Here is a 13,482-nt window from a genome sequence, read left to right as displayed (position 1 = left end):
CCAAGTTTCACCTCACTTAGAAATGACTTGTTTACAAAATCAGATCTAAAATACAGACGTGTCACAGCACACTCTTACTGACAAATGGATGACTTTCTCCTTTTGTCTGTACTTATTTCATTAGTGCTTGTTATGTAGCCTTCTGTAAAACTAGGCAAATATCGACAGGAGTTGATGTGCTCCCTAGAAGACCTCTGTGTACCCCGTGCCCCTGGTTGACAACCACTGCTTTAGAAGAATCAGCTTCCAAGACTCAATGGACTAGAAAAGAAAGAGGCAGACAACCCCACATTCTTTCACCTAAGAAAACAAAAGCACCAGCACCTTTGGGCCCCTGGTAGAGAGCCTGAGCAAGGGGAGAGCCAGTCACCATTTTGCTGGGAGACTGTGGCTGAGAGAAACCATCTTGAACAGAGCCTGTGTGAAATAAGGCATACATTGATATTGGTGAGAGTACTTAATCACTGGAGCAATTTACCAAAGGTTGTAGTGGATTCTCCATCACTGACAACTTTTAAATCAAGACGGGATGTTTTTCTAAAAGATCTGCTGTAGGAATGATTTTGGGGAAGTTTTCTGGCCTGTGTGATACAGCATTCCGGCCTTGGAATCTGTTAAAGCAAGATCTGTGAATCTTGGAATCTCATGATTTGGGAGGCCTGACTTGTGATGTCTGAATGTACTGGGTCGTGAATGGTCTCCTTTCCTTATTCAGAATTTATTTTCAGGGAATATAATGTACTATCGAGGAGACAGTGTGTTCCAATGGGCAGAGCACTGGCTGGGCAGTCAGGAAACCTCAGTGCAGTCGCAGCTCTGCCACTGACTTGTTGCATGAGCCTGGATGAGCCGCCTCTCTGTACCTCAGTTTCCTCATGTGTTTAATAGTCTACTAACCCAGACTGCCCTTTGAAATTTCTATCCATATAGATTCTATGGAACATGTGGATTTGCTACAGATTTTTACTTCATTTGAATCTGCATTTTCTTTCACATATAGTGCCACTCCTCCCCCTGCACGACCTGTTCTGTCCCCAGCTGTCCCAGTTGGGACAGCAGCCTAGGACTCAGCCGGGCTGTCGGGGTGACTCAGTGACAGGGCTGGAGAGCAGGCAGCGCTAGGTAGCTTGGGAACCCCTCCCCTACATCTGCCCAAGCTCTGCTTTGGGCTGTTAAAGTTACACACAAATCTGACATTCAAAGCGAGCTCGGAGTGTTAAAACCCCAATACTCCGCGTCAGGATTTCTGAATGGGTCCGATTTCTAGAGGTGCCGTGTGCTCTGGGCCCGATGCTGCCAGGGGCTTAGCCAGAGGAGACCCCACGGCATATCAGTGACTAGTTCCCAAATCACCTCAGGTTTAGATGATGCAGGATATTTAATCAGCAAATACATTTTCAACAGCTTTATTCTCCGGCTCAATTTTTAAGGCAGGAGAATTCAGAGCTGCGTTGCTCTGTGGTAACAGGTCCGATAGGGCATATATCTGTTTCCTGATGGTCTGAAGGCTCCCGCATTTCTCCCCTGTAAATACCCCTCAGAGTTCCAGGGCTACCGGCATCTCTGCCCCCACTCTGGTCTCCAAGTGCCAGATGTCAGGCCTCGTACCCTGCCTTTTCATGGGGTGGAATCTCACAATTTTCCCACCCTTGACTGTGCCCTGGGCTACCGCATACTGTGGATCATCTGTGCTTACCCAGCAGATCTGGCTAGGTTTGGTATCCGTGGCTGACATGTGTGCATGAAAGTTCAGATGTGTAAATTTTATGACAGAATATTTCATTGCAATACAAATATCACAAACCAACCTTTCGTGAAATGAATGCATGCCCAAAGACAACAGCAGAGTTCTTGACATTGTTGCAGGAAGGAGCAGTGGTAACTTACCTGCTTAATGGCTTTTGCTTTAGAAAGTATTTCCGAAGTACTCCACATGCTGTGTGCAAAGGTTTTGTGGTATTTAGCTGTTTCTAACACTTACATTTAGGGTCATGAACACAATTTCCTCTGTATTACCTGTGAAAGACTTTTGTAAAAGTCCTGAGAGAACAGAACTGCTGGTCTGTGTTTCAGAAAGAGTAGAGCTGAAGTGCAGGAAAGGGGTGTATTATACTGTCTTTGATGCAATTTACACCCATCACCTTTACAAGAACATGGCTGAAGTAACTTGCACACTCAGCTGGATATTAGTGCTAACCCAGTTTTTCCACTATTCACCCATTTGTGACACCAACCCCTCCCTCCCGCAGCTGAAGTAACTGTCTGTGACATTGACAAGGCAAAGCACAACAGCTTCTCTTGGAATTTTTCAAGGTCAGAATGTATCATTGGGAGCATATGGTAAGGGAAAGTTAATAGAGCCCGGTTCTGATCGAATGTAAATCTGGAGTGGTGCCACTGAAATCAATATAATTGAACTAAGAATCTGGCCCTAACTATTTGTCCCATGTGCTGCAAAGAGGCAGTGGCATAATCTGGATTCTCAGGAGTGAAGAAAAAATTATATCTATAGAATCATAGAACTGGAAGGGACCTTGAGAGGTCATCTAGTCCAGTCCTCTGCACTTGTAGCAGGACTAAGTATTATATAGACCATTCCTGACTGGTGTTTGTCTAACCTGCTCTTAAAAGTCTTCAGTGATGGAGAATCCACAACCACTCTAGGCAGTTTATTCCAGTGCTTAACCTCCCTGACAGTTAGTTTTTCCTAATGTCCAACTTAAGCCTCCCTTGCTGCAATTTAAACCCATTGCTTCTAGTCCTCATCATCAGAGGTTAAGGAAAACTATTTTTCTTCCTCCTCCTTGTAACAACCTTTTACACACTTGAAAATTTGTATCATGTCCCTTCTCAGTCTTCTCTTCTCCAGATTAAACAAACCCAATCTTCCTTCATAGGTCATGTTTTCTAGACCTTTAATAATTTTTGTTGCTCTTCTCTGGAATTTCTCCAATTTGTCCACATCTTTCCTGAAATGTGGCAACCAGAACTGAACACAATACTCCAGTTGAGGCCCAATCAGTGCAGAGTAGAGCGGAAGAATTACTTGCCATGTCTTGCTTACAACACTCCTGCTAATACATCTCAGAATGATGTTTGCTTTTTTTGCAACATCATTACATTGTTAACTCATATACAGTTTGTGACCCACTATGGCCCCCAGATCCTTTCTGCAGTACTCCTTCCTTCATTTCCCATTTTGTATGGCCTGGTCTACACTACGCGTTTAAACCGATTTTAGGAGCATTAAACCGATTTAACGCCACACCCGTCCACACTAAGAGGCCCTTTATATTGATATAAAGGGCTCTTTAAACCAGTTTCTGTACTCCTTCCTAACGAGAGGAGTAGCGCTAATATCGGTATTACCATATCGGATTAGGGTTAGTGTGGCCGCAAATCGACGGTATTGGCCTCCGGGCGGTATCCCACAGTGCACCACTGTGACCGCTCTGGACAGCAATCTGAACTCGGATGCAGTGGCCAGGTAGACAGGAAAAGCCCTGCGAACTTTTGAATATCATTTCCTGTTTGCCCAGCGTGGAGCTCCGATCAGCACGGGTGGCGATGCAGTCCCAAATCCAAATCCAAAAAGAGCTCCAGCATGGACCGTACGGATGTGATCGCTGTATGGGCAGACAAATCTGTTCTATCAGAGCTCCGTTACAGAAGACGAAATTCCAAAGCATTTTAAAAAAATCTCCAGACAGAGGCCACAGCAGGGACTCAGCACACTGCTGCGTGACAAGTGTAACGGAAAGCCAAAGAATCAAATGGACGCTCATGGAGGGAGGGAGTGGGGACTGAGGACTCCAGCTATCCCACAGTTCCTGCAGTCTCCAAAAAGCATTTGCATTCTTGGCTGAGCTCCCAATGCCTGTAGGGTCAAACACATTGTCCGGGGTGGTTCAGGGCATAGCTCGTCAATTTACCCCCCACCCCCACCCCCAGAAGTAAAAGGGAAAAAAATCGTCTCGACTATGTCACCCTATGTCTACTGAATGCTGCTGGTAGACGTGATGCTGCGGCACTGTACTGTAGCATCCTCGCCCCCCCTCCTTGGTGGCTGACGGTACAATATGGCTGATATCCGTCCTCATCATCAGCCTTGTGGCAGATGGTGTAGTGCAATAGGACTGCTATCCGTCCTCATCATCAGCCCGTGAGTGCTCCTGGCTGGCCTCATGTGAGGTCGGCCGGGGGCGCCTAGGTAAAAAACTCCTGGTCATTCCCAGTAGATGGTACAGAACGGCTGGTAACCGTCTTCATCATAGCAACTGGGGGCTGAGCTCCATCACCCCCCGCCCTTCATGTGTAAAGAAAAGATTCTGTACTGCCTGGACTATCATAGCAGCGGGATGCTGGGCTCCTCTCCCCCACACTGCATAATGTCCTGTCTGGACTATCATAGCAGCTGGAGGCTGCCTTCCCCTCATTTTATCTCACTAACAAGTCACTGTTTCTTATTCCTGCATTCTTTATTACTTCATCACACAAATGGGGGGACACTGCAACGGTAGCCCAGGAAGGCTAGGGGAGGAGGGATTGTTGCAGGGGCACCCCCTCTGAATGGCATGCAGCTCATCATTTCTGCGGGATCTGACACAGAGCGGCTGTGCTCTCTGGTTCTCTGATACACTGGTTCTCTACTACACTTGCCCCATATTCTAGGCAGGACTGATTCTATTTTTAGATACCATAAAGGAGGGATTGACTCAGGGAGTCATTCCCATTTTTGTCTTTTGTGCCCCCGGCCGACCTCAGCCAGGGGCACCCATGACAGCAGCAGACAGTACAGTACAGAAGGACTGGTAACCGTCATCTCATTGCCAATTTACAATGGCAGCAGACGGGACAGAACGACTGATAACAGTCTCTGCTATCATGCAAAAGCAAATGAATGCTGCTGTGTAGCGCTGCTGTATCGCCTCTGTCAGTGGCATCTAGTACACATACGGTGACAGTGACAAAAGGCAAAACAGGCTCCATGGTTGCCATGCTATGGCGTCTGCCAGGGCAATCCAGGGAAAAAGGGAGCGAAATGATTGTCTGCCATTGCTTTCCCAGAGGAAGGAATGACTGACAACTGACGACATCTGAGAATTTAAGCTCTTTTTTGTGCCCGGATCTCATGCACTTTGTATTCTGCTGGAACTACTGAATCTCTTAACAGAAATACTATGTGTGGGGGGGGTGGGGAGGTTAAGGGGGACACACTCTCTCTCTCACACTTTTGAGCCTTGTTTTTTCAGAATTTCCCAAATATAAACAAGGCTAATGAGTAGGGCCCTACCAAATTCACAGTCTGTTTTGGTCAATTTCACAGTCATAGAACTTAAAAAATCGTAAATTTAATGATATCAGCTATTTAAATCTGAAATGTCATGGTGTTGTAATTGTCGGGGTCCTGACCCATAAAGGAGTTGTGGGGGGTTTGCAAGGTTATTATAGGGGGTGTTGTGGTGCTGCTACCCTTACTTCTGTGCTGCTGCTGGCAGCGCTGCCTTCAGAACTGGGCATCTGGAGAGCAGTAGCTGCTGGCCGGGAGCCCAGCTCTGAAGGCAGTGCCACTGCCAGCAGCAGCGCAGAAGGAAGGAGGGCACGGTATGGGATTACTACTCTTACTTCTGCGCTGCTGCCTGCAGAGCTGGGCCCTCAGCCAGCAGCCGCCACTTTCCAGCTGCCCAGCTCTGAAGGCAGCAGTGCAGATGTAAGGGTGGCCTGGTATGCATTGATAACCTTACTTCTGGGCTGCTGCTGGTGGAGCGCTGCCTTCAGAGCTGAGTGCCCGGCCAACAGCCACCGCTCTCTGGCCGCCCAGCTCTGAAGGCAGCATTGAAGTAAGGGTGGCAATACCGCAACACCCCTAAAATAACCTTGTGACCCCCAGCAACTCCCTGTTGGGTCAGGACCCCCCAATTTGAGAAATACTAGTCTCCCCTGTGAAATCTGTATGGTATAGGGTAAAAGCACGGAAAAGATCAGATTTCATGGGGGGACACCAGATTTCACAGTCCGTGACGCGTTTTTCGTGGCCATGAAGTTGGTAGGGCCCTACTTATGAGTTTGTTTGGTAAGGGGCGCTCTCTCTCGCTCTCTCTCTCTCGCCTTGTTTATACCAGGGAAATTCAGAAAAAATGTCTCCTGGTGGCTGGCCCAGCCCAGTTCCACTGGTGCTAGCCATGCTGGGAGCCCGGCAGCCATCCACCCCCAGTGTTTGATATGCTGTGTCATTCCAGGTGAATTGCCAGCCAGTGCTGGACATGGCATACGATGCTTTTGATGACCAGTATATTGGCTGCACAGAAGTAATGGAAAATATAATCAAGTCTAAACTACTGTGGCAAGAGACATCAATGCACAAGGTGTTTAGCAAAAGCTGGGAAGCTGCGAAAAAAACAATGGAATAATAATAAGAAAAACCTCTCTCTGCCTATAGGGTTTAAGGATGAGAATGGAATAGCAGTCCTGGCCTATACCAGAGGAGGTAAGATACCTTTGTACAAGGAATTCAACAAAGCTGTGAGAGAGGCTGGTAAATCCCGAGCTTATTATCTCAAACATTTCCCATTCAAAGCCCTTCCTTTTTATTTGACCAGAGCGTTGCAGCTCCTCAAGAGAGACTGTGCTGAGATGTACGAGAGGGAGGTGTACCGGGGAGACAGTTCTCTCCACTACAAACCCAATAAGAGAGGTAACATGATACGGTTTGGGACATTTACCTCTTCATCTTTAAACAGGAGTGTAGCTCAGAGATTTGCCTCGGGCACATTCTTCACCATCCAGACATGCTTCGGGGTCCCCATTGCAGACTTCTCTTATATCCGAGGTGAGGCAGAAGTGCTGATTCCAGTCAATGAGATATTTAGGGTGTCCCGCTTCACCAAGGACAAGAACAGCAAGATGTTTGTCCTCCACAGCACAAACCCGACCTTCAGCTGTTACAACTGCGCCTACATAGAAGGTCAGTAGGAGACTTTGGGTCCAATTCTCCCCACCCTGGGTTGTCACTTCAGTGGTGTCATCTCTTGGGGTATTTTTATCACAAGTCTCATGCTAGCTGGGTTTCTTCTTAAAGTCCCTGCTCCTGGAATCAGGTCATTCTGGGACAATCTCAGGTGGCGCAAAAAGGCTGCGACCTGGCTGGTGGCGGCCAGCAGATAATTTCTCTTGCTGGTGTAAAGGCAGCATAAGATGCTCCTGTGTCAATGGCTCCCACCCCACATCTGCTGGGCGGGTGGGGTTTCTGAGGGCAGGGTGGGGGCAGGGGAGAAAAGAACAAGTGTGGGGGGTGATGAATGTCCCTCAGCTGTCACTAAGCCATCTCCCATTCTGGTGCTAGGCAGGCCGGGAGAGGGGCTGGAGATGTTTAGAATTGACTGGGCAATTCATGAAGGGGCCTTTCTAACTCCAGGAGCCAGGCTGGGAAGAGATTTGTTACTGCCTGGGCAAGAAGAAGAAAGTTGTGATCTGTATTCTAGTAGTGCACAGCGTGAGATCAGGGCCCAGTTGTGCTATAAAACACAGAGCCTTGCCCTGAACAGCTCTCAGTCTCAATGGACAAAACAGACAACAGGTAGGAAAAAGGAAGGATCCTTGCTCCTCTGTTACCAATGGGAAATGGAAGCACCGGCTAGATGAAGTGGCCTAGCCATGATCACCCAGGGAGTCGGCTGCAGGGCCAGGGACAGAACCCAGATCTCCTGAGCACCCGCCCATGGTCTAGTCACACGCCCATTTTTCTGTTCCTCCGCTGGGCTAATGAAGCGAGTCGATGCTGCAGCACGCGGTGACATCCCTTCGACGGGGTTAGACGGGAACCCCTCCACGTGGCTTTTTCTGCTCTCCCAAAGGGCATTGCGGTTCTCCTCATATACACGGCAGCCGTAATCCACTGCTTTCCTACCACACCTTCCTTGCAAGGATTCAGCGCATCCTGGCAGCACCCCGGGGATGTAGGCAGAACCCACGTTGCACAGGTGGGGGAACGGCAGGTCGCTAATCAATGGCAGAGATGGTGACTCCCAGCCTCATGCTTTCACCACAGACAATAACCCTTCCTCAGCGGGTGGGCTGTTCCTTATACCCCTGCAAAGAGACGTGGGCGCTTCCCGTATCGTCAGCATTCTGCTCTCCAGCGTCCGGCTTGTTCTAGCTCTCACCTACCGAGTGAACCCCAGTGACCATTTTACTGTGACTGCAACCCAGCAGGCTGGCAGGGGAGCTGCCGTTTCTGGGGCGTTCTGTCCCAGGGGGTTTCCCAATGAGGTCACTAAGGAGGCTGAATCGAGGGCCACCCAGAGGATTCAGGGGGCCTGGGGCAAAGCAATTTCGGGGGCCCCTTCCATAAGAAAAATTGCAATACTATAGAATACTGTATTCTCGTGGGGGCCCCTGCAGGGCCCGGGGCAAAGTGCCCCATTTGCCCCCCCCCCCCCCGGACGGCCCTGGCTGAGTCAGACTGCAATTAACGCAGGCCTTCTCTTTGCGTTCCAGGAAAGAAAGGGCGACGGTGTCCCTAGCGCGCCGAAGGATTTCACGCAGAATCTGACATCCGGAGCACTTCAGCCTGGATATGCTGAAGCAGAAACCATGTGAAATGTTTGCTTTGCTCTTTTTCGGTCCCTTGTGCAGCCCACTTATGTTCCAAGATGCTATTAAACAGCCAGGGCTTGATGGGTAGTAAGCTGACCCTCCCCAGCTTGGCAGTCTGCCAATGATTTGTCAACAGATCACCACTAGAGGGCATGGGAAATCTTCCGCTGGATTTGCTTGCTGCATTTACAGACAAAGCCTCCTCCGTGGCAGTATTTACTATGCGTCCATCCCATGTTGGACTCTCAACCCCACTTTGTGTCATCTGGGCTGCAGACATGAGCAGCTGCTGTGCTGAGCTGATGTTTGATGCCACTTATTTAATAAATTTGCTATAATTAATGAGAAGTACAGGGTCCTGACACCCTATTTTGTCACAAGTTCTAACTAGACTGCTGTGTAGGTAGCCAGCCTCCCCCCGCCACAGTCTCTTGGGGCAAGCCCCAAAAGGGGACTGGTGGGTGGAATAGCCCATTCACCATTGCCTGGTCCATGAACTAAGCCTAATTTACAACACACCGATTCTGGTTCATTCACGTTCAGTCCCACGCTTTTCTTACCAGGCATGAGCTTCACACGGCCCTTGAATTACATTAGGAGATCTTTTTGTTTGGACTAATTCGGCGTTTGCCCCTTTGACAACTTTTCCCATTAACATTTGTTGATCTCAATTGTTCTTACATCTCTTGACCTTTATCACAGTTGAGCTCACAATCTAGGTAAATTTCTATGCCCAAGTATTGCAACACGTGTCAGCCCCCTGTTATCAATGCCACAGAGCTCACTCAGAATGACAGGGCCAGATTCTATCGATCGTAAGGTCTCCTCCTGCTGCTCATCATTGCAGGACGTGAGCGCATCCCTCATAAAAGTGAGGTAACAGTGACGTCCCTAGTGGCTTTCATGGAGGCTCTGTCTGTTCTCCATCTGCTGCTCTAGCTCACACCTTCACAGATTTGAAGGCCAGAAGGGAGCATTTGATCACACTCTGACCTGTGCCACTACATACAGAGTCTCACCCGGTGATTCCTGCATTGAGGCCAATCACCTCTCTTTGAGCTACAGCATGTCTTTTAGAGAAACACCCAGGCTCCATTTAAATGGAGAATCCGCCATGGCCTGTGGCAAACTGGTCCAAAGGTTAATTGCTCTCCCTGTTAAAATGTGTCTTCTTTTCTGTTGGACCTTTGCTAACGTCAGCTTCTAACCAGTGGGTCTCATCGCACCTTTGTCTGCTAGATTAAATCCGGTAGTTTGATGGGTGGTGTTTATGAAAACATTGATCTAATTTGGAGCGTGGAAGGGAGAAAAAAACCCATCCAGAATAAACTTTGAAGGTGACTCTCAAAAGGAAAATAAGCAGGAGAACAAACCCTTTGTCATGGAGAAAGAAGGGGGGGGGTTATCCTTCACCCCTTCATTGGCAAAGGTTTTTCCTGCTTTAGTTTTATGTTGGAAATTCAGGTCCTGGCCGCAGGAGAACTGGAAGTTCTTTGAGCTGGGTGCCCCCAATTCCATCTAAAGTCATTGGGGGGTGTAATAAAAAAGCCCAAAGGCTTGATTTTTCTACACCTATTTAACTCAAACGTCTGACAGACACTTGGGAGAAAAACTCTCCGTGTGAAAACCCTGATGCCCTTTCACTGAGGGATGAAAATACTCCCACTGTAGTTCTCCCCTCCTCCAAGGAGTTCTCTAGCAACAACAACAACAAAAAGGCTTGATATTCTCCACATTTCTGAAGCACAAAACGAACCAACCAGAATTTTAAAAGATTCAGGTCCCCTTTGTCTAGCTTAAAGACGTGAAAGACAAACAAAATACAAACACAGTTTGTTTCCCCCTTTGCAAGTCACCTTAAACCCAATAGCAGCAGAAAAGGTGTGAACTCAGTTCCTGCCCACCCCTCTCATCTTTAGTGAAGTGTGAAGCCAGTAGCCCTCAGCCCCTAGTAGCCACATCCTTCTCAATTCAGTGGAAATGAAAACTATTAGAGTGGAGTGACAAGTCAGCATTAGCCACAGACCTCCTGGAGGAGCTATCCTCTGAGGCCACAGCGGTGGCAGTGCTGCTGCTCACAAGGCAGTGACACAGACACTCACCTGGGGTCTATTACTTTTAAACGTTTAAGAAACTTTTAGCTCTGCCATCGCTTGGTAACAAAGGCCCAGAGCCCCAAACTTATTTAGGCTCCTAACTTCCATTGGAATCTGTGGAAATTAGGAATTGAAATACTTTTGAGGGTCTGGGCCAAAGTTTTTGTTTCTCTGGGTATTCTTCCCCCATTTTCTTTTAACACACCCTGGGCCTCAACACAAACAGAAATGGGAATGGAGGGTGGGAGAGAAGCCTAAAATGTCATGGAAACCTGTCAAAAATACATGGTGATGAATACTATCAAGGTATATACTACTACTCTGCCTCTGAGTTTGTGAGGGACCAGCAGCCCCCTCACATAAGGTACTATTCAATACATTTACATGGTGTCACCTTAAATAAATAACATATAGAAAAACATCTGCTGTATTATGTGTTAAGTGCTGTTGAATGTTGTTGCTGTGGTAACACTGTCTAGGCTGCTAAGCTATTACACCTGCTCAGTGCTGCTGTTCAAGTAGGTAGGGACAAAATAAAGTCCAAGGCACAAAACAAGATTAAACTAGCTAGAGACATAAAGAAAAAAAAGAAAACAGTCTATAAATATATTAGAAGCCAGGGAAAGACCGATGACAGGGTAGGCCTGTTACTCAATGAGCGGGGTGGAAATGGAAGAAATGCTAAATGACTTATTTGTTTCAGTTTTCACTAAAAAGGTGAGTAGCAATTGAACATCTAACATAGTGAATGCACGTGAAAAAGAGGTAGGATCAGAGGCTAAAATAGGGAAAGAACAAGTTAAAAATTACTTAGACAAGTTAAATGTATTGAAGTCAACAGGGCCTGATGAAAAGCATCCTAGAATATTCAAGGAGCCGGCTAAAGAGATATCTGAGCCACTAGTGATTATTTCTAAAAACTCATGGAAGATGGGAGAGATTCCAGAGGACTGGAAAGGGGAAATATAGTGCCCATCTATAAAAAGGAGAATAAGGACAACCTAGGGAATTACAGACCAGTCGGCTTATCTTCAGTACCTGGAAATATAATGAAACAACTAATTAAGCAATCAATTTGCAAACACTTAAAAGATAAGAACGTGATAAGTAACAGTCAGCATGGATATGTCAAGAACAAATTGTGTCAAATGAACCTAATCTATTTCTTTGAAAGGGTAAGAAGCCTTGTGGATGGGAGGAGATGGTAGATGTGGTATATCCTGACCTTAGTAAAGCTTTTGATACTGTCTCACTTGACCTTCTCATAAACAAACTAGAGAAATACAACCTAGATGGAGCTACGATAAGGTGAGGGCATAACTGGTTGGAAAACCATTCCCACAGAGTAGTTGTCAGTGGTTCACAGTCAACCTGGAAGGCCATAACCAGTGGGGTCCCGCAGGGATCAGTTCTGGGTCTGGTTCTGTTCAATATCTTCATAACCTTATTGAGGTTGCAGGAACAAACCATCCCGATGTGTAGGAAGAAAAGTAAATATGGCAGGCGACCAGCTTGGCTTAACAGTGAAATCCTTGCTCGTCTTAAACACAAAAGAACAGCTTACAAGAAGTGGAAGATTGGACAAATAACCAGGGAGGAGTATAAAAGTATTGTTCAGGCATGCAGGTGTGAAATCAGGAAGGCCAAATCACACTTGGAGTTGCAGCTAGCCGGAGATGTTAGGAGTAACAAGAAGGGTTTCTTTAGGTATGTTAGCAACAGGAAGAAAGTCAAGGAAAGTGTGGGCCCCTTGCTGAATGAGGGAGGGAACCTAGTGACAGAGGATGTGGAGAAAGCTAGTGTACTCAATGCTTTTTTTGCCTCTGTTATCACAGACAAGGTCAGCTCCCAGACAGCTGCACTCTGCAGCACGGTATGGGGAGGAGGTGACCAGCTCTCTGTGGAGAAAGAAGTAGTTCGGGGCTATTTAGGAAAGCTGCACGAGCACAAGTCCATGGGGCCGGATGCGCTGCATCCGAGGGTGCTAAAGGAGTTGGCCGATGAGATTGCAGAGCCATTGGCCATTATCTGTGAAAAATCATGGCGATCGGGGGAGGTCCCGGATGACTGGAAAAAAGCTAATGTAGTGCCCATCTTTAAAAAAGGGAAGAAGGAAGATCCAGGGAACTACAGGCCAGTCAGTCTCACCTCAGTCCCTGGAAAAATCATGGAACAGGTCCTCAAGGAATCAGTCCTGAACCACTTAAAGGAGGGGAAAGTGATCAGGAACAGTCAGCATGGATTCACCAAGGGCAAGTCATGCCTGACTAACCTAATTGCCTTCTATGACGAGATAACCAGCTCTGTGGATGAGGGGAAAGCAGTGGATGTGCTATTTCTGGACTTTAGCAAAGCTTTTGATACAGTCTCCCACAGTATTCTTGCCAGCAAGTTAAAGAAGTATGGGCTGGATGAATGGACGGTAAGGTGGATAGAAAACTGGCTAGATAGTCGGGCTCAACGGGTAGTGATCAATGGTTCCATGTCTAGTTGGCAGCCGGTATCAAGTGGAGTGCCCCAAGGGTCGGTGCTGGGGCCGGTTTTATTCAATATCTTCATTAACGTACTGGAGGATGGTGTGGACTGCACCCTTTCAAATCTGTGGGGGAAGGTTGTTTGTTTTTGTCCTTTGTGTGTTCTCTCTGGATCAGCGAGGAACTAGGGCAATGAAAATACATCTCCCTAAACCATATCTGAACTAAGCATCCAATAGTACAGAAATAGTAAGTAATAGCAAGGAAATGCATTAGATTGTCTTTTGTTTTAGCTTGTGAATTTTCCGTGTGGTAAG

The 13,482-nt window shown here is 47.2% G+C and overlaps 1 pseudogene; it reads left to right on the top strand.

Moving 5' to 3' along the window:
- The window catches only part of LOC120401534, a 32,856-nt pseudogene extending 25,884 nt beyond the window's left edge, over positions 1-6,972 (top strand).
- Positions 6,973-13,482: the final 6,510 nt, after the last annotated feature.

Source organism: Mauremys reevesii, linkage group 1 (assembly GCF_016161935.1).
Source record: "Mauremys reevesii isolate NIE-2019 linkage group 1, ASM1616193v1, whole genome shotgun sequence".
NCBI classification, from domain to species: domain Eukaryota; kingdom Metazoa; phylum Chordata; order Testudines; family Geoemydidae; genus Mauremys; species Mauremys reevesii.
Note: the sequence above shows the minus strand (reverse complement) of the source record. Positions and strands in the feature narration are given on the sequence as shown.